This window comes from Cryptomeria japonica, chromosome 5 (assembly GCF_030272615.1).
Source record: "Cryptomeria japonica chromosome 5, Sugi_1.0, whole genome shotgun sequence".
Classification (NCBI taxonomy): Eukaryota; Viridiplantae; Streptophyta; class Pinopsida; order Cupressales; family Cupressaceae; genus Cryptomeria; species Cryptomeria japonica.
Genome location: NC_081409.1, coordinates 233,967,374 through 233,992,395, shown reverse-complemented (window position 1 = coordinate 233,992,395; position 25,022 = coordinate 233,967,374).

Sequence of the window (25,022 nt, the reverse complement as noted above, 5' to 3'; positions counted from 1 at the left end):
TGTACACATATATAAGTATCTGTTGCATATCTATTTCTACAGATATACACATACTTATATATACTTTTTTTTATAGATATACATTTGTACATGTACATATTTGTATATATATCTATATATATGTATAAATAAATACATATGAAGAATATATCCATAATCACATTCTCGAAATGTTATCGTACCCAAAATTATAAAGAAATACCAAATATAACAAAAAATCTATACAAAAATCTATTTATACATAGTTATAGAATTATATATATACATGTGTATTTATATATGTGCATATCAATGTATATAGATATACACATATTTCATTGATATGTATATATACATGTGTATATATATACATACATCTGTATGTAAATATAATTTTATATATCTATGCATATGTATATTTCAATGATGCCTTTGGGAAGGGAAGTCATAGGTAAACACTACACTCAGCAAAATACGCATTAGTAAATTGAACACTTGCACAACAAATACATCTCGCAACAAAATGATGACCACAAAACTAGACAAAAGAAGATTACAAATTAAATTAACCATTTTCCAATACCCTATGTTTCTAAATACTACTCAACTAAGCATGTGTATACTAAGAAGCCAACATGATTTGTATGCACCCAATATACAATCAAATTCTATACAAAAATATGTGTGTGTGTGTGTGTGTGTGTGTGTGTGTGTGTGTGTGTGTGTGTGTGTGTGTGTGTGTGTGTGTGTATTTATATATGTGCATATCTATGTATACAAATATACACATATTTCATTGATATGCATATATACCTGTGTATATATATACATACATCTGTATGCATTTATAATTTTATATATCTATGCATATGTATATTTGAATAATAGCTTTCGAAGGAAAACTCATAGGTAAACATTATATTCAACAAACTATAATCACCACAAAACTAAACAAAATAACAATATAAACTAGATTAAGAAGTTTTCAATTCCCATATGTTTCTGAATACATACTTCAATGCTTTCTCTCTTTAATTGTTAGAATTCTAACATACCTCTATTCTCTTCCAGCTATTAGATATCTATTGAACCTTCCACTCAAGAAGGTGATGCCATCAAATGGAGGAGGAAGCAAACAAATAGAACTTACTATGTAAAGAATTGAGGCAATATCTCCAACAAACACCAAATGAAGCATTGTACACAACAAACATTTGATACTAACTCAAACATTCTATTACAAACAAAAAGCAATGACCTTGAGCAAAGTAATGTGCCTGAAACACATTTTATTGCTCCTGAACTCACCCTACAGACTCCTTCATTCCTACATGCTTTATCTAACTTCCAAAAAACATTTGTTATGTTGGAGCTCATGGAGGCATGTTCTGTTTGTAGAGAAAGCTATGTGGGCATGACTATTAAAAATGTCAACCATGCAGTTATATGCATGAGATGTTCTGCTGAAAGAGGAATCAGTCATTTCTCTTTATTGAACAATATGGACCCAAGTGAGCAACCTTCTATTTTAAAGTGTCTTTCTCAAATAGAAGAAATGCTCATAGCAAGGATTGCCCCCATTTTGCAAGTTAGTCATGCAAGGGGAGGAAAATATAATTATTTTGGTCACACAATTAACTTCCCACAGGATATTTCAGAAATTGCATTATCCTTGCCACGCAAAATTCAGCATTTAGAAATCCTTATTGTCCGTAGAACTAATCTACAAGGGTTAACTTATGACTATTACATTAATAGGTTTCATGTCATGGATGCATTGACTTACAAAATTAAGCATGACCAATACTATAAAGATGTTGTCATTGATTTAGATGTGGTACAGTTATTACCTAAGCACAACACTAGCATTTTAGACCTTTTACATTCAGTACCTTCACCTCAAGAAGAACCTATACAAGAAATTCCTGATGTGGCCAACATCAACAATGACGAAGAAGTAATAGAAAACACATCTTCATTCATTCCCTAACTTTCATCCTCAATACTTTAAATTTATGCAATCAAGACAATTCTACATCTGATAATACCGACAACAATGTTGTCCCTTGGTCACAAATTAGTACATCAGCCATCAATGAGTACAATACGGAAGGCCTACTTTCAATGGCATTCCCCACACTATTACCTAATGGATTGGCTTTACCACTTCAAGATAGAATAAGGCATGTACATTTACATGAATATTCTTTGCATTTGATAAAATATTATGATCAAAGATTTGGCTAGCATGTCCGTTTTAGTTATTATATCTATAACCTTATGATGAGGCATCGATTTCAACAATCAGCTATTGTTTTCATAACTTAGACAAATTTAGAAGATTCTCTTCTAGTGAATCTTCATGGCCTAGGAGAGTACTTATAGAACACACCATCAAATGAATTGCCAAATCATATCATGCGATATGCTACCTCCTTGCGTGGGACATGCATTTTGGAGCAAATCCCATAGAGACCTTACGACAATGATAGAACAGTTAGATCCACCAACGCTTTTCTTTACTCTAAGCTCTGCTAATACAAAATGGCCTGACTTGCATAAAATGTTCCAAAAAACACAATCAAATATTGTGCAGCACAATAGAAGGCAATCTATTGAGAATTTGGTCAATAACCCGCATATAACAACTTTATACTTGCACTTAAGATTTCAGATCTTTCGTGATGAAGTCATTGTTAAAAAATTGCATGCCACTGACTACTGGTACAGATATGAGGGTCTTCCCATATTCATGGATTTCTGTGGTTTCCACAAGCACCTAATCTTGACAACCTTGATTGGTCAAACCATGAAAGCATTCATTCAATTAAAAACTTCTTTGACTAGTACATCACAACATGGAATCCATGCACTGAAGTGGACCACTTAAACAGGCAATATATACTTGCAATTTTAGATCCATGTCTTTCAAATACAGATGTCATTTTCAGATCTAATCCTTGCACTAACTACACTGAATTAGTGAATTTTGTTCAATGGCATATAAAGTGTTTAGAAAAAATAACTCAACACTTGAATGTTGATACAAAGCACCTTGGCCTGAACAACATGACTCATCATTGAATTTAGACCATAATAATAGCCCATGATACAAGCCAGCAAGGAATGATAGTCACCTCAATGTTCACAACCCAACGATGCTCTCCATATGGAGGGCTAGTGTTGCCATTGGTTAAAGCGGTGTGCTCCAAAAAGGCAGTTCTTCGATATATCTCTAAATACGCATCAAAAATTGAATGTAAATCAGAGAGCTATAGTGACATGCTAAAAAGAATTGTTGGATCAAAAAATTCAGAAGATATAATTCTCTTAGCATATCAGTGATTCATGATGGGAATTGTTGTTGATAGGGACATTAGCGCTCAGGAAACTGGCCACATGCTACTAAAACTCCCCTTGATCTCTTGCACACATCTGTTTGTCACCCTCAATGTTGGGAAAAAATATTCCAACGTATAATAAATTATGATGAAGCTTCACAAACATCCATTTCTTTCATTTCTAATTACATGAAAATACCATCAGAGTTAGCAAACCTAACATTGCTCCATTCAGCTCAGCAATATACTTACTATGAACAACACAAATCATGTAAATGGATAAAAAGAAAGCTACCAACAATTGTAAATGTCTACCCCTAGTATAATTCCTTACCTTCAGAAGTCATCACTACTTTTGAAACTTTCTGTTGGAGTGAATTACTTTTGTACAAGCCATTCCGCAACATCCCTCTACATTTAGGTACCTCAACTGATGAAATTATACTAAATTGGAAACAACTTCGAAGTACTCATTACATCTGATGGCATGTAAATGGCATTGAAGAACAAATGACTACAGAAAATAGTGAAGACCTACAATTACAAGATATTCCACAATCTACTGATCATGACCTCTACGAATGGGAGTTCTTGTCACAAATGGGAGCCTCAAACAACTTTGATGCTGCTACTCTTCAAATGCTAGGAAAACGTGATTTTGATCTTCAATTTAATTAGGGTGCTTCCATACCTAATGAAATGTTGTATACAAAAGCATTTCAATTCATTTCAATGGATAAAATCCAATTAGCTCACACCCTTGCCAACATACATTCAAATGCACCTAATACCTTTGAGCTTGCAACAAACCAAAATACTACACTTGATATTATAACTTTGCACATTGCACAAAATTTAAATTCCTCACCATTACGGTTAATTATTCATGGCACAACACATACTGGAAAGTCATTTCTTATTGATTGTATATGTAGACAACTAAATTTCCATTTAGATCCTACACAATACCCATTTCTTGTACTAGCACCAATAGGTGTATCCGCATATAATATCAAGGCTACCACAATCCATGTTGCCCTCTGTATACCTATTCAAGAATACAAATCCTTAACAGGCCACTCATTATTAATGTTTCAAGAGCAATGCAAACATTTACACTACATTTTGATAGATGAAATGAGCTTTGTTGGTCCTCAATTACTGATCAAGACTGATAACAGATTACGAGAATATTTTCCCACCAAACAACATGAATCATTTGCAACACTCTCAGTCATCTTGGTTGGTGATCTTCCACAACTTCCCCCAGTTATGGATAAACCATTATATGCATCCCACTCAACAACACTCGCTCTATGGCACTCCTTCAATAATGTTGTCACCTTGGATTTTTATTTTCGACAAGAAGGTACAAGCCACTCCCAGATACACTTTTGTGATATTTTTCTTAATATATGCAATGCAACACCATTACAAATAGATTGGGAAAGCCTACAGATGCGCTCAACCCATGCTTTGATACTTGATCAAAACAACCACTTCAACCAGCAAAAACATTTGTTTGCAACAAACGCACACAACATTAAGATGTTGAAGCAATTGTACTCACCCATTGCACATGCAACAAAAGTCATTGCACACCACAAAGATAAAAAAACACACCAAGAAGAACAACTATCATTTCAAATCCTTCTTTCTATAGACTAGGAATTAATGCTTATTGCAAATTTATGGATAGAAGTTGGGCTTGTCAATGGTGCTTTGGGTCAAATCAAAATGATTGTCTATGATGCAGGTTCTAAGCCATCGGATCTACCAAAATATGTGGTGGTCCTCTTCCAAAATTACACTGGCCCATCATGGGATCCAGCAAATCCAAAACATGTTCCCATACCACTAATTACTAGGGGAAACCACACACAAACACCATTAACAATGGCTTGGGGTATTACTATTCACAAATCATGAGGTCTGACACTAGACTTTGCAATAGTTGACATTGGCAAAACAAAGAAAGAAGGCCTTACATTTATAGCACTTTCTAGAGTGAAATCAATTAACCACCTATGGATTCAACCAGCTTTCACCTACCAAAGGTACTCAAGATTGCAAGTTTCTACATCAACCATTTTCAAAAGAAAAAGAAAAAAGAAGCTCGTTTGTTGAAGATTTCTCAGATCACGAAAGAAAATTACTTGCAAAACAAAGATAAATAGGTACTGCAAACACAACTTCATTGTGATTTTACATTCCACATATTTTCTATCAATCATTTCAATGTATTACAATAGTGATGGTGTCACGACTCGAATTAGACCTTAGTTAGATTTATTTATTATGTCAGATACCTTTTGATTAACTTTTAATAATGATAGATGATATTGTGTGGTTTAGTGACAATGATGATGGTTAGTTATTTTATGATGATAATGTTTTAATGATACTTTACTGTTATGATTAATAATACTTAATAATGATGTTTTATTGATATGATGTCATTATTTAATGATGATAAATAATAATGTTATGATGTTAATATTTTGCTAGATTTTTATGTAATGGGATTTGACGAATTTTTGTCAAGTATAAGTTGCAGGGTAACCGTCGAAAGCGGACATATGATCAAGGAGGGGTTTTTCTAGCTCGCCAGTAGCAACCTAAGTATTGGAACCTTGTGCAAAGTACCCAATTAGATAAGCAATTAGTAAATTAAATTAGGGAGTCTAAAATATATTGATAAAATAAAAATAATAATAAGGATAAATTATTAAATATACAAGTATTTAATATTACAATCAAGCTAGAAATAATTATAAAATAATTATTTAAAAGAGAGTAAATAAATTAATTAGTTGAGTAATTAAAAATAAAATTATTTGATAATTAAATTATAAAATATAAAAGATATTTAAGATATAATATCTTATAAATACTAAAATTAGAGGACTAATTAAAATAAATAATGAGATTAATTCAAGAAATTAATTAAAATATTAACTAATAAATTTAAATAAATGATCAAGGCATGCAAAAATACAATGTTGGAGTAAACTTATGTACTAAAAATATAGACGATATGTGAGAGCCTAATAATTAATTATTTTCTTAAAAACTAAATCTTTAACAAATTGTAATTTAATAAAATCAATTAACTATTTTGTGAGTTCAATAATTAGTTTTATTTTTAGAATTTAATCATGCAAACAATTAAATTTTATTTTTAGAGAATTCAATGTTTATAAATATAGGAATAAACTTGTTATTTGATCATTCCAATTCTTTTTGAGCTTCTTGATTCGTGTGATTGTTGTGAAGTCGACAAGGTAGATTGAAGAGATTGTTTAAAATTTGGGAAACGCCTGCGATTCTTCTTTCTTACAGCCAGGTTCATTTATTTTACATATTTTATTGAGTCTTTATTTGATCTTTTTCTTTTAAAATTGGGTATTGTGGATTTAATGCTAGTTTGTTTGATGTGTCAGTTGTGTTGTCAACACCTTCTTCTCGATTTATCATAAAAAGTAAAAACTGGGTTTTTAGTAAATTTACTGGGTTTTTGTGTTTCCATTATTTTTAGTTACTGTGAAAATTTTAGAGAAATTGGAATTTGGGTTTTTAAGAAAATACTGAAACATTACGACTGTATTTGGAAAGTCTTGATAGTGGTAAATTCTAACTTAAATAGAGATTCTTAATTTAGAATTATTGAAAATATTAAAATTTAATTTTGATTTGAGGAAATTATATTAGAAAGGGAAAATTTATAAAAATCTATAAAGAAAACATATAATAATATTATTCTGACATTAATCCGCGAAGGGTTAATTATTTTTCTGTCTATGAGGGATGATTATGGAATGAGAGTGTTTGTTTATGGGCTAACCAAGGAAGGGTGATTTTCTTCACCTCCCCAATAGGGTAATGATGGCCATCATATTTATTTATTTATTTTTCTCCCTGCCATAACTCATGTAGTTAGTTCAACCAGGATGGGTTGTTAGTTCTACATAATTGCACAGGATTCCTTTACTACTAGTTGGTACCGGCTTGCTAGGATACTCCATCGTGAGGGATGGGAGCTTATCAAGAGCACTGGGAAGCTTATGCTTCATTTGGTTGGGCGGATAAAATGCCTGGGTCATTTGTCCGTCATCCAGTTTGCGAGAGGAGGTTATCCAGGTCAAACGGAGGCGACACATCCAGAGACAAAGAAAGTCAGAGATTCCAGATAAAATTTTATGTAATAATTAAAGATGTATATTTTATTTCATTGTAAAGACCAGAATGGTCGCATGTAGAGGTTATGAAAAAGGACCTCTAAAGGTCACATGATGTAAAGTGACAAGAAGTCGCCATGCAATGTAACTGACAAATAAAAAAGAAGAAAAAGGGTTACTAACATACTAACCCGCTAACATGCATGATTTACTTTCTTAGATTAGTTTTCATTTACGCATGCACGCATATTTAATTATCTGGTAGATTATTTAATTATAAGTTTTTGCATGTTAATTTAATTCATAATAATTTCATGCATATGATTTACGCTACTCATGTGCACACGTAACTCGACATCGTAACTAATTATGGTTTGCATTACCTCATACGTAATTTTAGATTGTTATTGTTCGCGTGCACATTTAATTCCTACATGTTATTTATGAGTTGCATGGTTGTTCAGTTACTTATCTATTACTTGCATGTTAATAATTATTGCTTTTGCATGTGTAATAATGGTTAATTTAATAATTAATTAAAACAGCGAGTTTAAGTTTGGTTTAACTAGGGTTAGGACAAGCGGGTCCTTACAGATGGCTTGCAGGATCAACAACAAATGTAACCGGTTATATCTCAACAAGCATTTTTAAATACTATTCAGATTCAATTAACAATAGGTACACATCTACCATGCACCGTGTTCTCAACTATTTACCTTCCTTACAATTATGCTTCTTCTAATGGTTACTAAACTTCTCTTCTCTTCTTCTACTTTCAGGTCTTCTTCTACTTGCAGGGAATGAAAGAAGACACCATTTCAAACAACAAAACCTACAAGGGTATCGAAATATCTCTAACTTTTAACTTTATTATGATTTTACATTCCATATATATATTCTATCAATCATTTCAATGCATTACAATAGTCATGGCTTGTAGGATCAACAACAAATGTAACCGGTTATATCTCAACAATAATTTTTAAATACTATTCAGATTCAATTAACAACAAGTACACATCTGCCATGCACTATGTTCTCAACTATTTACCTTCCTTACAATTATGCTTCTTCTAATGGTTACTAAACTTCTCTTCTCTTCTTCTACTTGCAGGTCTTCTTCTAATTGCAGGGAATGAAAGAAGACACCATTTCAAACAACAAAACCTACAAGGGTATCAAAATATCTCTAACTTTTTCAATCAATGATACTAGCTTATGTTTCTACTGTCTGTGTACTTTGCAGATTGCAGAACCACCACCAAAGATAATCCTACTATTAATAGATGTAACTACGATCCTTTACAATTCTTTTCAATCTACAAACTTTGCAATTTAAAACACTTCAACTTTTCTAATACAATGTTATTTGTCATAGGTATGAAATGGCAGGCAACAAAGCAACCTACAAAACAAACCAAATACAACATCACCAAAAATTGTAACTACCTTCCTTTAATATTATTTATATTCTACAAGTGTTACATACATTTACAATTTCCTAATACAATTTATTACTCACAGGTTTATCTTCATACATTTGCAATTTCCTAATACAATTTATTTCTCACAAGTTTAAGATGATATACATCAAATGGATATACATCAAAAGGCTGTATAACATGCTACCGTTACCAGCAGGGGGGATGGAGTGTGGATAACAAAAAAATTCTAGGTCCAACAAATCCTGTTGGTTGGGATTAATAAAATAGTCTACAATACAAACCATTTATAATAAGTACTCTTTATGGCACTTTCATTCTGAACAACATTCGTTCGGATTAATACAATCTAAAATGCAAAGCATTTGTAATAAATACTCTTCATGGCACTTTCATTCTGTACACCATGCTACATTCAGCAGCATGGGGGATGTTGGGTGGTCAACTTCTTATTTTGGGAACAACTATAAACATTGGCTGCGTTTTGTACAGTGCCAATACTATATATCAATAAAATTATTCATTTTTACTTTTAATTGCCTTCTCTCATTATGATGCATCTACAAAGCACATTTCTATATTATTCATTTTTTCTTTCAATTACCTTTTCTCATTATGATGCATCCACAAAGAACTTTTCTGTAAATCAAATTCCTTAAAAAAAAAAAAACCCTCCTTATAATGTTATAATGCCTTTATAATCAGACCTATCGACCTCCTATTGCAGGCACTCCCCCTACAACTGCTAGTTTAGAGTTGTGTTGGATTATATGGTTAAATTTAAAAATTCAATATTAAGACAAATGAAAGTGTTTAAATAAATTTAAGGTTTAATAGATAGTTGTCTATTGTTTTAATCATAATTATTGACATATAGAATTGCTTAAACTTAAATGTGTTGAATGCAAAATGAGAAAATATTAATTAGGTCATTTTTAAATTTTGGCCAAGGTTAAATCTACTTTAGAAAATTGATCTAAACTAAATCCACCTGCATGAAATGAACTCTATGTGTTTATATGATCTTTGAATCACATAAATGAACCTTTATCATGCAAATAGATAGATATCGAGATGATGGGTGGATTAAAGATTTATTCCCTTTTTAAATGACTTAAGGGTTATGTCTTTACACTTAGATACAATTTAAATGTTTTCATATAGAAAATGGTCGATAACAATTAATGACAATATGAACTAGTGGTAACAAATGAAATGTACGAAGGTCTGGGCCATAATATCTCTCATATCCCAACGGAGTTGAGTGGTAATAAACCTTAATGGGTCTTTTGAATATTTTTTTTTGTAATTTGGGGTATGTAGGGTGTGAGGGGTGGAGGGAAACACTACATTTCCCTCTTTCTTTCTTTTTGTAAACTCTTGTCCAGACACCTAAATTGTCCTTTAATAAAATAAATATTTTTATTTATATAATTATTTTATCCTAGTGTCTTCTATTGATTAAATATTTAAATTTATTTAATTAATTCATTAAGCCTCTTCTTTCAAATTTAAATAAATATTTATTATTTATTTAATCTCATCCCCTTTTCCCAAATTAAATAGATATTTTATTTATTGAATACCACTCTATGTAAAGATAGGGTAGGAAATGGGTTCATAATAAGGTGCCACAATAGCCTATCAAATTAATCCATCGAGTTTAAACACCAAACATCAATGTTGTTTTTTCGGTTGCTTGCAAGTCATGTGATGTAGATATTGAAACTTGTACACCATGGGTCATATGATAATGATCACAATGTGTGTGCAAACAAGGGGAATTTATTGTGGATAGGTGAACCTAAAAGGGTTCTAATATATTTATGTTGAATCATGAATATCAATAGGTGGATTTTAATTGAGATCTTGATATCCTTAAGGGGTAGTGTTATTAAATGAGGGGAATCCTCAAAAACCTTAAGTTACAAGAACTTGTGTGTAGGTATCCTTTGAGAGACTTGGTAAGGAAAACTATGTGTGACTTTGACTTGTATGGAAGTGAGAACGTAGGTAGTCCTTGGGTGAAGCATCTTTGTGTGAGCTCAAGTTCGTAAGGGTAGGGTCTAGGGGGGATAAATCCAAGGTTCGGGGTTGCTCATAACCTATCAACCTTTCCTCTTTAGTAGGCTTTAGATGAGGCCAAATAGGCATTAGACGATTATGAAAGAGTTAAGAAAGACTTAAAAATCATATTATATATATATATATATATCATATTTTTTAATGACAAGTTGATTAAGTGAAAGGGTAGCCCACCTTATAGTGAGTTTGTTTATCTATTGAGTAGATGCCATCTTGTGTTGGATAGAAGTGAAATCTAATCTTAGACCTAGATAAGATTGTATATATACTCCTAGATCAATGAATTATGATCAATTTGTTCTAAATTAAGAACCTCTCTTCTAGTTATAGTGCTAAGCCTAGTACAAGCGCTGACTTTTACGATAATGTATAGAGTTTGGACCCTATGAGGGCATAGGTAAAGGATCATATTACTCTAGCATGTATATTGGTCCTCTCTATCTAAGGTGATCACCAAATAATAAATCCTATGGCCCACATATGATAAGATTATCCACTCGAGATTGACAATAGTCAAGGAGTGTACTATGTCGGTAGATTGTTAGTCGTACCTCCTAGTTAGCGGATGGTTATTTCTAGTTTCATGAGGGAAAGGGATACCCCACATTGATCTAAGGTATTGGGTAGATTTCACTAGGAGCATGTAGGCATGGGAGCCAGTTGCATGTCGACGATGGATGTCCTTATTGCTTAGCTATTCGATGGATTGCAAGGAAGAGAATTTCTAATGAAGAATAGGTAGGTAAGAATTGGTTCAATCTTATTGTATAATTTTGGACATATATTGATGTGGACATGGTATAATTGGCTTTGTTAGGATGAGGATAGACACTTAGTGTAGTATGAGATATATCAAAATTTGTCCCTGCTTGCTTGTTGGGGCAAAAGACTAGACAAGGAATGTGTCCCATGGTGCAACGTGCAATGCGTAGTGCACCGACATTTCTTTCTATCTAGGATGCACTATGGGAAAGTGATAGATAGTTGTAATGGATATGTCAGTTCCTCAGTTTGTAAATGCTAGTCACTAGGTATGGGATGCCTACTGAAGTGAGTCACTATCTTTGAGAGATGTATATTGAAGCTAGTCCCTATGTGTATGGGATGTATGCTAGAGCTAGTCACTTTGTATATGTGACATAAGCCAGAGCTAGTGATTATTGTGTGATGTGTATGAGTTAGTCACCATGTGTAAATGGGAAGTGTGCTTGAATCACTCTTTATGGAATTGGAAATTTTGGAAAGGTAATGACCCCTAGTATAATTGTGTATGTATGTACAGTACTTGAATTCAATTAGATATTTCTTATTATTCTTTTGTTAATTTTTAATAAATAGTCCTATTTTGAAGAGAGATCAAAGATTTGATACGAGAGGAGAGAACAAACTCCCTCTAAACTTCAAGGTTGAACTATGAAGCCTCTGACTTCCCTTAAAGGGATACATAGGCAAGGTCATTGGGAATGAACCCTCAAGGCTCAAGTCTAGGTCTAATTAGGATCCTAACCTCAAGAGTTTACCACCTTTGAGTGTAAGCTTAAGTGGTGATGTAGGTTTATCACTATTTTGGTAATTGAAGAAATTATGAAGATGGCAATTGTAAGAATAGAACAAGAAGGTTGGTCAATTAAGTTGGTATTTGTGAATAATAATAATAATAAATTAGTAGCAACTAAGGGTTGTTGTTACAAATGAGTCCTCAAGAACTACCACTAAATAGACAAGGTAATGAAGAATGAAAAGACATCAGTCTAGGTGATACACTATGATAGGAAATAAAGAATGAACATCTAATAATGCTAGAGTATTCACACTGGGCTAGGTGTTTATGCCATTTCACTGGGCTAGTATTATTCTTATTTACAATTACTTAACTACTCTATTTCACTTAGGTTGTTGTCTCATTCAAACATATGCCTATGTGGTGTGCACTTTATTGACATTCAACTAGTTTAATTTAAGTTGTATCCTAAATATTATCTTAATTTTCTTTATTTATCTTCCACCTATAATGATGGATAATATTTAGTTAACTTCCATCCTTCATCCATTACTTAGATTTATCTTTACTTCATATTTAAGAATAGGGTCATATTTACTATGCAAATGATGCAAGAATTGTAATCAATCAACCATTCAATTAAGAAAGTCGGAAATCTATTATTTCTCCATGTTCTTATCGTCTTGCATGATAGATCTAGGTGTAAGGTTCTTTCATGCTTTACTATCTAGGTTTTCCTCTTGCTTTGTCCTATCTTTCTTTCAAGTATAAAAATAGTAATATTTTTACATTTGGAGGTGTAAATTAGTTTTGCATCTTCAATTGTATATGTAATCTAATAATATGTTTTTATTGATAGATCTGTAGGCTTGTGAGAATAAAAAGTTGCCAACCAATATGTTCAAAACAATTGACTACTATCCTAGCACTAGTTTATCTTTAGTTATCTTCCACCTACCTTGCATTTATTTGATTCATGTTTACATGTACAAACATGGGCTCATTTGTACTATTAAAATGACGAAAGTTACATAATTAAACATACAATCAATTAATGAAGCTGGATATCTATTATTTTTCTATGTTTATATTGTTTATGTAAAGATCAAAGTGGAAAGTGTGTTAATTTAATGATTATTGGTGATCAAAATGCATTTACTTTCATCAAGATTAAGTGAAGGATGATAGCGTGTGAATATATAGTTATATGATATACTTGTATTCAAAACTAATCAAATACCTTAAGGACTTATTGATTGCTACCTTAGTACTATCCACTAGATCATTCTCAACCATGATAATCATAGGGAACTTATTATCATGCCATTTAGAATCCTAATAGTTATTAAATCACCATGAAAGAAGATTGAAAAGTTTCGTTAAGGTTTGTAGAAGATTACTAAAAGAGATAACAATGGATATTTTCATGAAAACAAAGAGATTTCATACAACCAAGGTCCTTCTCCTTGAAATCTCTTTTTTTGAGACAAGAAGAAACCAAAGAAACACCATTAGGATCTATAATATTCAACCTATGACCTTTATTTTCTACTTTTTGCTCGTCCATGCTAGCAAGATAGGGTTGATCCTTCTCTTCCAGACTTCTTTCCTTGTCCAGCAAACTAGTAACTTAGAATTTTTCATTGCAAAATTAGGATAGGAAAAGTGCTTTGTCATTTGTTTATTCATGCAAAGAGAAGAGGGTTGCTTACAACTAGAAGACATTGATTGATTTTTCCTCCAAACTGTATGGTTGTTTTGAATGGTCTCACAAGAAGAAGTGGCATGACCCACTTTTGTATAGTAATCACAAACAATCAGAGAGCTTTCAATTTTAATTTTATGTACTTTTTTTGCCAATTGTAGATGATAAAGTGAGCTGAGTGGGAAAAAAATTATTCTTCTCCATCAACACACAAAATCTTGCATATAGCAAAATTTTCATAAATTTGGTAATATGGTCAATTTAAACTTAAGAACCAAGGAATTTCACAAATAATTCTTACACAATCCTCTAAATTCGAAAAGGAAGAGAGAAAACATTTGTTCATTATTACAATTATTTATTTTCCCCTTTAGTTTCTAGACTCAAGAAACCCATCTTTTCATAGTGTTTATATGAGAAAGGATTGAAAGAAGAAGAAATACACCGAAACACATGATCTCTGTTTCCATTTTCAGCATTCAAAAAATAGAGAATCACGGACCATAACTTCTAACACCTTATTGTAGAGAATAAAGGAATTCATAGGACTAGGGGAAGGAGAATCAATAAAGGGTGGCATCCAAACCCAAATTCATGAATCTATAAGAAACTAGAAACCTACCTACAAGGAACCTTAGAAATCTTAAGGTAGACCAAAACACCAATGGAGTCATCCTCCACAACATTATTTTTCTTGGTTAACTTTGGTTGATTCAAAGCTTTGCTAACTAAAATATTTGTCTTCTCAAACTTCAAAAAAATAAGGAACCTAACCTCAAAGATCTCAACGATAAGGGAATTGAGGAAGATTAGTCAAACCAGTGAACCCGATAAACCCATCTCCACCTGCAACCAATGTAGCAAGGGAAACATGGGGTATGTGCATCATTGGCTATAGATGATAAGGAATGACACAAAACTCTGGCCTCAAACAACAAGAGCTTTTTTGGAGTAGTAGAGAGGAATCCTCTACTGAGGTCGTAGAAAGAAGGAACAACGGTAGGAAAAAGGCTAGCGGCATGAATAGGCATATCCCCTAAATGAAGGGCCTCCCAACCTAGAGCTTCCCTTGAATTTACAACTTTTGATTATAACTTTCATGTTGAAATATTAAAAGGGAAAATTGTGAGAATTTTAAAGACTATGAAATGCCTTTATTCATTGACTACCACTCTCATGTTTGATGGATTTGATGGATGTTGGCATTGCATGTTACTACTTATCAAGTTGCCATTAGTTTTATGTTCAAATTTATTCTATATACTCTAGTCGGTTACTACTACTGAGATATTCAGTCAGTATGCACAATCTAGTCATTTACAGAAGAAAGTAGTTTCAAAGCATAGTTTACATCGAGCTGTCTACCGAGTATCATTCCATGTCTACCAAGCAACAAAGATGACACACTGAGTTGATATACACCAAGTGAAACGTGTTACCAGATTCATTGAACCTGGACATATATATGAAAATGTGTTACAAGATCGAGGAACATCTAACCATTATCACATTGGAAATTGCAATTAAAGATTGTGTATGATTTTGAGGTCATCTAACCAATGAAATATTTTGCATGGTTATTCATTTGATAAAACATGTTTGTAAGATCAAAGCAATTAATGGATCATCGACATAAGAGATCTATATATATAGCATGAGTTAAGAATTAAAGAGGTGTGTGCATGAGTGTAAGAAGACTGTTACAGAGACATAGAGGTCACCGAGAAGGTTTTCAAAGAATAGTCAAAGAACAGAGTAAATAGAAGGGTTTACCGAGTTACTATATGGGTTACCGAGGTATGCTATAAGCAAGGTAATCTATTATGAGCACATAGAATCTGCTATAACATTCCAGATGTAAAGTTGCAGATATTTGTAATGATTTATTGTAATATTTTGAAGTTGTAAGAGAAACCTTCAACAGGGTAAAAGACTCTAATCAAGTCTATAAATTGTAAAGCCTCTAACCAGGTGCAACATTTAGATTAAGTGTTGTAAAATCCTTTAGCAAGGTAGATCTAACAAATCTTGTTACTCCTAACAAGGTAAGCTATCAAAAATAGCTAAACATGTAGCTCTAACCGAGCACTCTTTATTATTGTAGTAGTGAAGTTGTGGGTGCCATCCCCACCACAGTTTTTCTCTCTAACCAAGAGTTTCTGCATAACCAAAATATATGTGTTATGGAGTGAATCATGTATGATTGTTATCTATTTGTTTTACCTTTATATTATGTTACTGCACTATTCGGTTTATGCATAACAGTAAAGTTATTATTGAAGAAAAATTTTGAAGTACTGATTCACCCCTCCCCTCTCAGTACATTAGCTTTCCATATTGGGCCTAACAATTGGTATCAGAGCTTGAATCTTGGAAAAAGGTTTAACTACCTAAAGAGAAAGATCTTATCAATGGAAGGCTATAAACAATCTCGGAGGATTGTATACCTACAAGAAGAGCTGGATCATGCTAATCAAGTGATTGCAGACATACAAAGGCAAATGCAAAAATCTTTGAAAGTGAGAAGAAGATTATCTAATGAATTACAGGACTCTCAAGAGTTAGTGGAACAAATTGAGACATCATCTGAGAACAGTATATCTGAAGAGACTGAAGAAATGATTGGAGTATTGAGAGAAAAGAACAAAGCACTAGCTGATCAACTAAAAGCAATGAAAAGAGAACATGAAAATTTCAGCACACAGATGACTGAAAATCTTGATGCATTGAGGACAGTCGAGGATAAAGTAAGAGATCTAGAAAGAGAAAAACAACAACTTGAAGCTTTAGTATCTGATAAGAATGATGAAATCAAAAGGATGACTGGAATTCAACAAAATCTGTCAGATCAACTAGGTTATGCACATCATGAAGCAAATCTGAAGGATGATGAGAATCAAGCATTGAAACTTGAAGTGTCAAGGTTGACTGATGAACTTAAAACAGAGAAGAAATCCAAAGAAACACTGAAGAAGAGTTATGAAGCATCAAAGATGTTGGATGAGCAACTGAATACAAGGAGACCCAACAAGGATGTAGGACTCATGTACAAAGGAAAAGACTCTACCGAGAAGGGAATTCATGCTACCGAGAGAGGAGAATCATCAAAGCAAGATGGAAACAAGAAGAACATCAAAAGAAAGAAGCCTATTTGCAACTACTATGGAAATCAAGGTCACACTGCCAACATGTGCCAAATCAGAAAAGGTAAGCAACCGAATGTCACTAAGTCCAATGGTTATTGTTACAATTGCAATAAATATGGTCACACATCTAATCAATGTAGGACAAAGTCTCTAAATAATTATCAAAAGGCAAAATTCAAAGGGTTTTGTAAAAACTGCAATAGATATGGATATAGTACCAAGAAGTGTTGGTTTAAGCAAAAGAACTATATGTGGTATGCACACTGAGCAAATGCTAGAGGTTACCGAACTCACACAGATCCTTACTGATAGTATTCTGCAGTACCATGGGATTACAATACAAGGATATGGTGTGAATGTTGTGGAAGATATGGACATATAAGTGCCAATTATTTTATAAGGTTTGGGATGAACAACCGAAGATCATGGAGAAATCCTGGTATGACATGTTTTCATTGTCACAAAGTTGGACACTTGGCTGGAGATTGCAAAGATCAACCTAGAAAAGACATTGAGGAAATAAAAGAAAAATTAAAGATGATTTGGAAAAAGAAGGAAATTGTGTCAAATGAAGAAAACACCTTACCTACCTAGTTAGGTGCACCTATTCCAAATTAATCGGTAAAGGTATGAAGGGACTGCATTCTCTCAAGGCTAAATCTTAACAGTTCCTATTTTATTATGTACTTAATTCAAAATCTGCATAATTAAGATGTAATAGTAAGTTTGAAACTCTATCAAAGTCTTTTGAAGAACTTATACAGGAAAACAGTCAAGTCAGTGAATACAAAAAACCTGTCTAGTCAATGAATGAAGGAAGTTTGGTTACTCGGTTAAAGCGGAAAAAGGAAAGAAAGTTAAAGTGGAACCGAGTGCATTTAATGTTTTTGACCTAACCTGCATGTAGCCTGATAAGGTATAATGTGTACTTAAAAGCATTTTCACGGTCATTTTCACTTACCAAGTTTTCGAGAGAGAAAAGAAAAGTGAATCTAAGATGATCAAAACCTCCTACAAAGCAAATTCAAGGTATTTAAATCAATCTCAATGCATTGTTAAGTTGATTTACCGATCGTATCTAGTTGCCATTATCTGCTAAAGTGTGAAGCATCAGTCATTTGAAATACTAAAACCCTAAGGATCTTTTGTTAGCTTTTATCTGAAATAAAAAATGACACTTAAGATCCAAGATCCCATTGTTGTCAAGAATGTAGAGAAGCCCTCACTAAAATACTCTTTGACTCCCAAAGTTGCATCTGAACCAGATGACAAAACCGCTTTTTCACTCATCCTGGATAGAGTGTTGTTAGTCAAGGATGTGAGATTCTTCACCAAATGTCATGTTGAAGAACTCGGTCATGTTGAAATCAAAGACACCTATGATGAGTTATGTACCAATGGTAAATTGAATAGCAAGTATGAACACATCAAGATCAAAGGATTGACTAAAGCCCTAACCTATCCCCGTGTTTTCAAACCCCAGTGGGTCAAGTTTGTTCTAAGCAGAGTTCACGATGATTTTATGTGGCTAGAAGAGCAACCATTTAAGATTACCAAGGAAATCATTCATCTAATTACCAGTCACCCCATTTATAATCATGCCCGAGCCCAAAAGATGATATCACAGAAGGAATTGATCAGTTTAACGGGAGTGGAATCAAATTGTAGAGGATTGAAAATGAATAATGTCACTGATGAAGATCTAAAATTTGCCATAAGAGTAATGGGTTACTATTTCTTCCAATCAGCAAGGGAAAACAGTGTACCTTGTGCAGTAGTAGACCTAGCATACAAAATTGTGAAAAAGGGAATGAAAATTGATCTATGTGAGGTGTTGCTAAAGAACCTGTTTGAGAATCTGAACACCATCAGGAAGCTGAAGAAGAACAACTTGACTAATACACTAAAGTTTGGATCATTACTTGTATGCATGTTTTTCTATTTTGAAAAATTCTTTCCATCAGTCGGTAAAGTTGTTTGGGAACTACACTGACCAATCACCCATCAGATCAATGACTTCATCAAGAAGTTAGGTGGTAATTTCAATGATATTATGGATGACTACTTTAGTAAATTTCAAGAGAAAATGCATAATAGATACTGTATTCCACCCCAACTAGTGGAGAAATACAAAAATGATATATGTTTTGAAGTAGACACTGATTACTGTTATGTGAATGTTGTGGAGCCAAGAACTCAATCTTTGTCACCTATGGGTTACGAGATTGATATTGACATCACACAACAACAAATTGATGCATTTCTCTCATTACCAAGGCATGCTACTGAGCTAAGGTATGGAACCTATGAGGAAGTGAAGGAAAAGGTAAAGATGAGCATTGTAGTACCCAAAGCTACAAGAAAGGCAACAAAGATGATAAAGGCATTGTCGGAGAAATTTAGAGAAGACTCTTCCTCTACACCTATCAAAGGCACCATTGCCATTACCGAAGAGGAATTTGAAGCCCAAGAGGCAGCAATAACACTAAGCATTGAATTGCCTAAGGGAAAAGTGTTGAAGAGAAAGAAACGGGACACATCAAAGGCCTCACGGACTCCACCTCCAAAGCGACCTAACACTAGAGCATCTGCAGCTTCACCAAGTAAGAAAATAAAGAGTGTTACTATTCCCAAGGTAACAAAGACCTACAAGAAATCTACTCAGAGACTCATTTTGGCAAAAGAGTCTAGTGATACCAAATCAGAGGATGCAAGCAAATTTCAGATTGTCAAGAGCAAGAAGGTAAATGTACATAGTGTTGAAAACTTTTGTGCTAATTTGAAAGAATATGGTGGATTTGGATCATTTAGATATGTAAAGTATGAAACTAGAAATAATGATGAGAAGAGACAAATTGAAGAAGTTGTCATCTGCACACTTCTAAAATTCTGGTTAGCTCCATTGGAACTAGCTAAGTCACTTCTAAATGAACTTTACTTACATATTGATAATAGGTGGAAGTATGCAATGGACTCGAAGAAATAGATTAGAGAAAGAAGTCTGGTTCATCTATTTCCTGACATGTCAGTACTGAAATAAAAGAACATCTGACAAACTACAACTCAAAGTTTCTTGTCAAACAAAGAGCCTTAAAACTGATGAATGGGTTGTATATTGAAGTTGAAAATGAGACAAAAGCAAAGTGGCAGGAAATCTTTAAAGTCAAGGATGCCAGTGAGCAAGGTGAAATTGAAATTGTTGATGTCACCGAGCAAGATCCTAATGTTACTGAGCAAGACCCTGCTGACACCATTCAAATAGATGAAGATGTCATGGATATAGAGGCACCAGAATAGAAAATGATAGAAGGCAATGCATATGCAAAACTTGTATCTAGTGAATCAGTCTTGGAACAAGTTTAGCCTTATCCACTGGTCAAGCAACCTGTCTCAACCAAAACCCCTCATGACACGGATCAAGGCACCGAAGGTCACAAGTCTACAACAGGAGAAGGTACTACTCAAGAACATACATCTCAAGCACCTTCTAGCACTGAAAATGTTGCAATTGAGACATCCAGTACTGAGACACCAAAGGACTCTATAAAGGCAAAAGAAACCAATCAAAGTGTTGCCTCTACCAAGCAACCTACCGAGGGTCATCAAGCCTCACAAGCCATTGTCATAGTTCCATCGGTGAAAGGTAAAGAAAAGAAGATGAAAAAGCATAGTTTTAAAGTTGATTTGTCAAAACCAATAGTGTTGCCCAATGTAGATATATCAAAATTAAAGGAGCAAGCACTCATTGATTTCGGTGAACTATGCAAAGCAAAGGCCGAACAAGAGAAGCAAATGGCCATTCAAAAGAAAAATAAGGTACTTCAGAAGGTGAAAGCACTCTTAATAGATATGCTACCTGAAGCTATAGTGTCAATTGATGCAGCCATCCACATTCAACTAGATGAGCTCCTAAAAAAGATAAAGACATCTGGAGTCGATGCATTGGAGTATTTGAGAAAGCTAAAAGATAAAGATCTCACTGCAAAAATGATAGAAGAGGTACAGAAAGCTATAGCTATTGGCAAAGTTAAACTTGTCAAATTTATTGCTGAGTTGACTCCTCAACTCAAGCACATTCTTTATTTATTTCAGAAACTTTGCACATTTTCTTTATTCATTAAAGACATTAAAAATAAAATAGAGGCAATTGAGAAAGAGATCACCGATCTCTCAAATAAGTTGACCACAGAGCCAAATTCAATTCAAAATTTTTATACAAAGCTACAACAACTCATGGCTCAACAATTGGACCTAAGAAATGAAGAATACAAGATCAGGATGGACATAATGACACTTCAAACATTATTCCTTCCTCATCTTTCATCCATCCAAGAACAGATCAACTGAGCCACCTCCCTATCTACTACACAAGAGGGATGCACTCTAGATGGATTAATATCATTATTGGCTGATATTCAAGCACATAATTCTTTAATGGACAGTGTAATGAATGCACTCTTTGTCGCTCTCATTGAAGCACAGGACAAGTACAAATCCATTTTTGACCAGTTACCACCCCCAAATGGTAATTAAGTTTTGATGTTTGTAAAAAAGGGGGAGTGATATAGTCCTACAGGAATGATAGGAGTGATACAGTATTGGGGGAGTGATATAGTATTCAAAGTATCAAAGAAAAGGAGTATAGTATACAGCGGGAGTATACCGAGTAGAGCAAGCAGAGTATCCAAGAGTAGTGAACTGAGTAGTAAATAGGATAGTAAGCAAAGATCAAGAGTAGCACATAGAACATTGATCATCGAGCATGCAAAATCAGAGTTTTGTACAATATATCGATAAGGGGAGTATATCTGGATATATTATTTCATTGACTATTGTATATACTGTCAGTATAGTCAAATTTTGCAAGTATATAGATTATTGAGTTATAACTTTGAAAGTAGTTTTTGTCAAACATCTCAACTAATGTCAAAAGGGGAGATTGTTACTACTTATCAAGTTGCCATTAGTTTTATGTTCAAAGTTATTCTATATACTCTAGTCGGTTACTACTACCGAGATATTCAGTCGGTTTGCACAGTCTAGTCGGTTACAGAAGAAAGTAGTCTTAGAGCGTAGTTTACACCGAGCTGTCTACCGAGTATCATTCCATGTCTACCGAATAGCAAAGATGACACACCAAGTTGATATACACCGAGTGAAACATGTTACCAGATTCATTGAAATTGGACATACATAAGAAAATGTGTTACAAGCTCGAGGAACATCTAATTGTTATCACATTGGAAATTGCAATTAAAGATTGTGTATGATTTTGAGGTCATCTAACCAATGAAATATTTTGCATGGTTATTCATTCAATAAAACATGTTTGTAAGATCAAAGCAATGAATGGATCATCGACATAAGAGATCTATTTATACAACATGAGTTAAGAATTAAAGAGGTGTGTGCATGAGTGTAAGAAGACTGTTACAAAGACATAGAGGTCACCGAGAAGGTTTTCAGAAAATAGTCAAAGAACAGAGTAAATAGAAGGGTTTACCGAGTTACTATATGGGTTACCAAGGTATGCTATAAGCAAGGTAATCTATTCTGAGCACATAGAATCTGCTATAACATTCCAGATGTAAAGTTGCAGATATTTGTAATGATTTATTGTAATATTTTGAAGTTGTAAGAGAAACCTTCAATAGGGTAAAAGACTCTAATCAAGTCTATAAATTGTAAAGCCTCTAACCAGGTGCAACATTTAGATTAAGTGTTGTAAAATCCTTTAGCAAGGTAGATCTAATAGATCTTGTTACTCCTAACAGGGTAAGCTATCATAAATAGCTAAACATGTAGCTCTAACTGAGCACTCTTTATTATTGCAGTAGTGAAGTTGTGGGTGCCATCCCCACCACAGTTTTTCTCTCTAACCAAGAGTTTATGCGTAACCAAAATATATGTGTTATGGAGTGAATCATGTATGATTGTTATCTATTTGTTTTAGCTTTATATTATGTTACTGTACTATTCGATTTATGCATAACAGTAAAGTTATTATTGAAGAAAAGTTTTGAAGTACTGATTCACCCCTCCCCTCTTAGTACATTATCTTTCCATATTGGGCCTAACATTGCACACTCCAATGAGAATTGTAGGTGATTGAAGGTATTGTCATTGATGGAAACATTGCAATCCTATGGCACCAGCAGTCACCGACAGATAGTTCACCGACGGTGATAAAGATGATTACCGACACCCTAGCCGACATGATTTTGTTTATTGCATATTGTATTTAATTGTAATATATTTTTGTAAGCCGACATGGCATATTGTAATAAGACTCATATTTAAGTATGAGATCTTCTAGATCATTTTGCAGTAGAGAAGAGATACATACATAGATGGATATGATGAGAAAATATTAAGGTAGATTTTGGAGTAAGGTTTATGGTTATTGTATGAGATTAAACCGGTACTGAACCTGGCATAACAAATGCTTTTTGTAGTAGTGCATCACATTGGATTTCCATAATCTATTTTGTAAGTCAATGAGACTTCTTTTTGTAATTGAGTAGTGAGCTCTAGGTAGTTGGCCTTCCTGCATGTGTAGGCACCACCTATTGTAAGTAATATCCATTCATTGGCCAGTGAGTGAATATTGTGGGTCACAAATCCCACCAAGGTTTTTTCCACACCATGTTTCCTTACCAAAAATCTTGTTTTATGGTGTGCTTTATATGTTGTGTATATTGTTCATATTTACTACATTAATTCTTGTTTACCGGTACACTGTTTTGGAATGCAATTTATTTAATAAGATCAAAAAATTTGTTAACTGGTTAGATACTGATTCACCCCCCCCCTCTCAGTATCTTTGGGAATCCTAACAATTGGTATCAGAGCTTGGTCCTCTATTTTCAAAAGCCTAACAACTTGAGGGAGATTCTGACACCGGTAGAGATGGAAAACTTGAGAAAGCAATTGGAAATAGCTCTTTCAGATTATGATGCAGAAAAGTTGAAGAATATCAAACTTGAAGATCATCTGAAGATTGCATAGGAATTCATTTAAGGACTTCAAGAAAATCTCACTATTGCTAGAAGCAAAAGAAGAGAACTTCATGACAAGATGCAGAGTGATGATGATGAAAGGAAACTCTTAATGACCTTGTGAACAAGTTGAGACAAGAAAATAGTACTATGAGGGATGAGATGCAAGATATGACTATGAGGCTTTGTAAAGACATTGAAGACATAAAGAAGAATGAAGAAGACTTGACTAGAAGACTCAATGATGCTAGAACTGAAAATCTAAGACTCAATCATGAAAATGATACATTGAAGACAGATCTGATCCATATGGAACATGATAAAAATGAACTTATGAGACAAAAGGAAATCTTGGAAAATGAGTTGGCTACTGCAAATCAACACAAAGAGAAATTCAAAAAAAGTTTAGAAGAACTTGATAACATGTTGAAAAATCAGAGAACTGATGGAGATACTAATGGACTTGGCTTTGAAGTTGGTGAAATCTCTAATACTACAAACAATCATGATCACAATAAACTGGTAAGACAACCTAATGCTTACAAATTTAATGGAAAATGCTTTAACTATAACAAGTATGGTCATAGAGCAAGTCAGTGTAGATCTAGAAACTATCAGAACACTAATGCATCCATTGGTCAATGTTC